We start from the raw sequence: 5491 nt of genomic DNA on the forward strand, positions 1-5491 counted from the left end.
GAAACCATGCACACAAGCAAAGCAAGACAAGGAATTCATTCCCCGCTTCCCATCAGCAGGCAGGTGTTCAGCCATCTCCAGGAAAGGAGGGCTCCATCCTGTGTAACGGTTACGTGGGAAGACAAATGCCATCGCTCTGAATGTCCCCCCCTTCCTTCTCCTTCCCCCAGCTTGATATGCTGAGCATGACACCATATGGTCTGGAACAGCCCTTGGGTCAGTTGGGGTCAGCTGTCCCAGCTGTGTCCCCTCCCAGCTCCTTGTTCAGCCCCAGCCTGCTCACTGGTGGGGCAGGGTGAGAAGCAGAACAGCCCTTGACCCTGTGCGAGCACTGCTCAGCAATAACAAAAACATCCCTGGGTTATCAATGCTGTTTTCAGCACAAATCCAAAACGTAGCCCCATACTAGCTACTGGGAAGAAAATTAACTCAATCCCAGCCAAAACCAGCACAACAGGGTACGTGACAGAGACAAAAGAATTAAAAAATGGGGACAGCTAACTAAACAGACAGATATAAGAAGAAAATTTAAAAGGTGATGGGCTACATGACAGACAGGAATAACTTTAAGACAGTGAATAGGTTAAAGTAGACATAGAATGAAAAAGTAAAAAGCAACGGGGTACACAATAGTGAGGAAAGAATTAAAAAACAGTGATACACAGCTTGATACAAGTAGACATAGAGGGAAAGTTTAAGAAGTGACTGGGTACAGGACAAAAAAATTTTAAAATAGCCACAGTGAACTAAAACTGAGAAATATAAAGGAAATTTAAAAGTGACACAGGGGCACAGGACAGAGAGGAAAAAAATAAAAAATAAAGACAGTGAACTGGATAAAAGTAGACATAGAAAGCAAATTTTCAAAGCAACAGGGTACACACCAGACAGGAAATAATTAAAAAACAGCAATAGGCAGATTCATAAAAGTAGATGTAGCATCGTGGTTTAACCCTGGCTGGCAACTAAGTACTATACAGCTGCTCACTTACTCCCCCACAGTGGGATAGGGGGAGAATCGGGAGGGTAAATGTAAGAAACTCATGGGTTGATATAAAAAGTTTAATAATTAAAAAGACTTTTTTTTTTAAGTTGTACGAGGAAAAAAAACCCAGCAAATGAAAACAATTGCTCACCACCAACTGACCGATGCCCAGCCAGTCTCAAGCAACTGGGTACAGGACAGAGAGGGAGGAATTAAAATATAGGGTCAGGGAGACAGAGAGGGGAAGACATAGAAATTAAATTTTCAAAGTCATGGGGTACAAGGCAGTGCAGAAAAAATAAAAAACAGGGAGAAGCAGCTGGTTAGAGAGAGGCATATTAAAAATTTAAAAGGCAGCAGGGTACTGGGCAGAGTTGACAGAAGAATAACAAGTTTTGAGGAGCCATACACATAGGTGGGCAGGCAGAGAGGGAGACAGAGGAAGGGAGGCAAGCAGTTGTCTAAAGAAGGGAGGCAGAGGTGGGCCTGGATGTAGAGGAGAGGACGTGCGACTCACCACAGCTCCTGGTGCCGGCAGGAGACCTTCACCGCCCCGATGCTTCTCTCTCTGCTTCTGCCCCTTCATCCTCCCCAGTGCCGGCTGCCTGACCCTCATCCGCTCGGCAGCAGGCAGCGGATGCCTCAATGCTCCTCACCCGCAAGGCTTGCTTTGATACATGGTGGCTCACGCATGTAGCCAACAAAGGCCAGGGACAGCTCAGAGGGATCCTTCCTTGCCACAGGGACTGGCCATTCCTTGCTGCAAGCACCTACCAGCCAGACCCCCGTGCACTCCCTCCTCAGCCAGTTCCCCTGCCCAGGCAGCCCCCTTTACAGCTGGAGCCCCTTCACACAGCAGGGCCAGTCCTATCCTCAGCCTCACTGGCCACACCTGGGGCCATCCCAGCCCCAGCTGGAGCCCATCAGGAACAGGGGCCATTGCCAAAGCCCCACAGCACATCATCCCCGCCCCCGCACCTACCCACATCCAGGGAGACAGAGGAGGCAGGAAAAATTTATTCATTAATGCATATAAGAAATCCTGGCAATGAGTTGGCTACAAGGCTCAGTGCCCAAAGGCAGCAGGATGGGAGGATAAAAGGGAAGAGAAAAGCAGGAGGAAGGACAGAGGGACACAGATGTGCAAGACAGGGAGCCAGGAAATTGGATGCTGGGAACAAGAGAGGGACAACAAGCAGGAAAACGGTATAGAGAGAGAAGAGCAGAGAGACTGAGCAGAACAACAGGGATGGAGATGGAGGAATAAATAATAGGAAGCAGGGGAGAGAAGGGGAAGAGACAGGCAGGACAGGAAGATAAAGACAGGACAAGGGACAGGGAAACATTCTCAAGTGATACAGGAGAAGAAACAGCAAGAACTAGAAAAAAGAAACAGGGAGCCAGGTAGAGAGAAAAATTTTAAAAAGCAACAGCATACAAGAAACATAGGCAAGAACTAACAAATAGGCACAGGGAGATGTAGAAAGAGGGAGATGTAGAAAGAAAATGTAAGAAGTGACAGGGTACAGGACAGAGAGGGAAGAGTTAAGAACTAGAGACAGGGAGATGGATAGAAGGAAACCTAGAAAGAAAATTTTGAAAGCAACAGAGTACAAGAATCAAAAAGTAGGTACATGAAGCTGCATAGAGGGAGATGTTAAGAACGAAATTTGAAAAGCAACAGCGTACAAGAAACACAGGCGAGAAATTAAAATAAGGTCAGGGAGACAAAGAGAGGGAAAAGTAGCAAGAAAATTTTAAAAGCAACTGGGTTTAAGAAACATGCAAGAATTTAAATAGGGATGGAGAGGTAGGAAGTTTCAAAAGTGATGACATACAAGAAACATAGGCAAGATTTAAAAAATAGGGACAGGGAGCCTGATAGAAGGAAACTGTGGCGGGTTGACCTTGCCTGGCTGACGAGTGTCCACCAAGCCACTCTATCTTTCCTCCTCCTCAACAAGACAGCAGGGTAGAAAATGCAACAAAAAAGCTTGTGGGTCAAGATAAGGACAAAGAGATTGCTCACCAATTACTGCACAGGCAAAACAGACTCAACTTGGGGAAATTAATTTGTCAGTCAAAATCAGAGTACAATAATGAGAAATATGAACAAATCTGAAAAACACCTTCCCCCCACCCCTCTCTTTTTTTCCTGGGCTCATCTTCACTCCTGACTTCTCTACCTCCTCCTACTAAGCAGCACAGGGGGAGAGGGAGCGGGGGGTTGCAGTTAGTTCATCACAAGTTGTCTCTGCTGCTCCTTCCTTCTTCATGTTCTTCTGTTCCAGTGTGGTGTCACTCCCATGGGGCCACAGGTCCTGCCAGAAAACCTGCTCCAGCGTGGGCTCCCCTCCACAGCGTCACAGCCTCCTTTGCGTGCATCCGCCTGCTCTGGCGGGCTGCAGCGTGCATATCTGCTCTGCCATGGACCTCCGTAGGCTGCAGGGGGACAGCCTGTGTCACCATGGTCTTCACTGCAGGCTGCAGGGGAATCTGCTTTAGGACCTGGATCACCTCCTCCTTTTCCTTCTTCACTGACTTTGGTGTCTGCAGGACTGACAGCTTCTGCACAGCATTTTTTAGCCCTTCTTACATATCACAGAAGTGCTACCAGGGTTGCTGGTTGGCTCAGCTTTGACCAGTAGCAGCTCCATCTTGGAGCTGGAACTGGCTTTGCCCAACATGGGGGCAAGTCCTGGTGTCTTCTCACAGAACCCACCCCTGCAGCCCCTGCCCACTCCCCTGCCCCAGCTTGCCACACAAACTCACTACAACAGTGATTGGCTACAGGGCAGAGAGGGGGGATTGAAAAGTATGGAAAGGGAGACAGAGAGAGATGGGGTGGCGGGGGGCGGGTAGCAATGGGCTACAGGACAGAGAGGAGGAACTAATAAAAAGGGAGAGGATACCAGACAGAGAGATGGAGAAAAACAAATATTAGTGATGAGCCACAGGGCAGAAGGAAGAATTAAAAAAGGGGAGAGTGAGGTAGATGAGAGAGACTGAGAAATATCAAAAATACTGATGATCTAAAGGGAAGAGAGAGGGAAAATAAAGAATAGGGACAGGGAACCAGACAGAGAGAGAATAATAAAGACAAAAATGGGCTATGGGACAGTGAGGGAAGAAGTTAAAACATAGGGACAGGGACCTGGAACAAAAGAATCTAAGAAAGTAAAAGTGTATCCAGAACACAGGGCAGAAAAAGGAATTTAAAAATAGAGACACAGCATCAGACAGCTGAGAGCGGCGGGAACTGTGAAGGGCTAAAGGGCAGACAGGGAGGAATTACAAGATTGGGATAAGAAGACAGACGGATAGATGGAGAAAGAAAAAGTAGTGATGGGCTGCAGGGCAGAAACAGAGGATAAAAAAAGAGGGATGGGACAGGTCAGAAGTGCAGAGAGAAAAAGAAAACAGAGAGGCAGAACAACAGAGAAAGAGGGGGACTTAGAGAACAAGAGAGGGAGAGGTACAGGAAGAAAAAAACAAAAAAATTAAAGCAGTGAGAGAAAGAAAAGGTGGGGGCAGGGAGGGACTGGGATGCAGAAGAGGGGTGACACAGCCCCAGGGGTCCAGGACTCACTGTACCTCCCGCTCTTGGAGCTGCTGGGAGAATTTGACAGTTCAGACATGTCTGTCTCTCTCTCCCTCTCCCTTCCTCCTCTGTAGCTGCAGTCACTTGACTGTCATCCACCTAAGAGAATAGATTGGTGCCTTACAGCTCTTACAATATGAGGCTTCCTAGAAACACAGCCTCACATGCACACACACACTACATGACTGTACTGTGGTTTTGGTTACGCATACAGACCCTGCCGTGCACACCGGTGATCGGATCTGCTGAGGACTACGCTAAGAAGGATCCATCCTCACCTGGAGAGGCAGGCTATCTCCTGTCTGCAGCTGCTGGCTGGATCCTTGTAGTGTTCAGTTATAGGGAATTTAGTTATTGGGCCTACAAGTAGCTCATGGTCACAGGAGCGTTCCAGACACTTTTAGAAGGCCTTGAACAGAATAAACAAGAAGAGAGAAAAAGAAAGATACCAATTAGAAAAACACAGGTGCACATTCCATGATAAAGGGAACTTGGCACAAACAACCTCAATTCAGGGGCTTATCTCGACCAATTGGACTAAGACAAGTCCTGCATGCTCTAATTAATACGGCCAATTATGTCCTATGTTTATGCGCGTGTACAGAGCGGGTATAACTAACTCTATCTTACGTTTGTGCGCGTGGACAGTACCGATGTAACCAAGCACCGTTTATGCTTGTGCGCGTGGACACCAAATGCTTGCATGCAGCAACTGTCCTGGGTTCAGCTGGGATAGAGTTAATTTTTACAGGAACCTGGGAGGTGGGGGGCATAGCCGGGGCAGCTGACCTGAACTGGCCAAGGAGCTATTCCATACCATGTGACATCATGCTCAGTATATAAAGGGGGAGCGGGCCGGGGGGTGGGCTCTTCTTTTCGGTGGGGGAAGTGGCAGAGCGTCGGGT

General features: G+C 47.8%; 1 long non-coding RNA gene across 1 annotated transcript; it reads right to left on the bottom strand.

Annotated features, from left to right (window-relative positions):
* Nucleotides 1–3394: 3394 nt before the first annotated feature.
* LOC138689885 (uncharacterized) lies at nt 3395–4910 on the bottom strand. Its single transcript, XR_011328684.1, has 3 exons — nt 4865–4910; nt 4580–4685; nt 3395–3469 (listed from the first exon to the last, which is right to left on the bottom strand). It is a non-coding gene; the product is annotated as an uncharacterized lncRNA (long non-coding RNA).
* Between the last annotated feature and the right edge of the window lie 581 nt (nt 4911–5491).

The sequence above is a fragment of the Haliaeetus albicilla genome, chromosome 18, assembly GCF_947461875.1.
Source record: "Haliaeetus albicilla chromosome 18, bHalAlb1.1, whole genome shotgun sequence".
NCBI lineage: Eukaryota > Metazoa > Chordata > Aves > Accipitriformes > Accipitridae > Haliaeetus > Haliaeetus albicilla.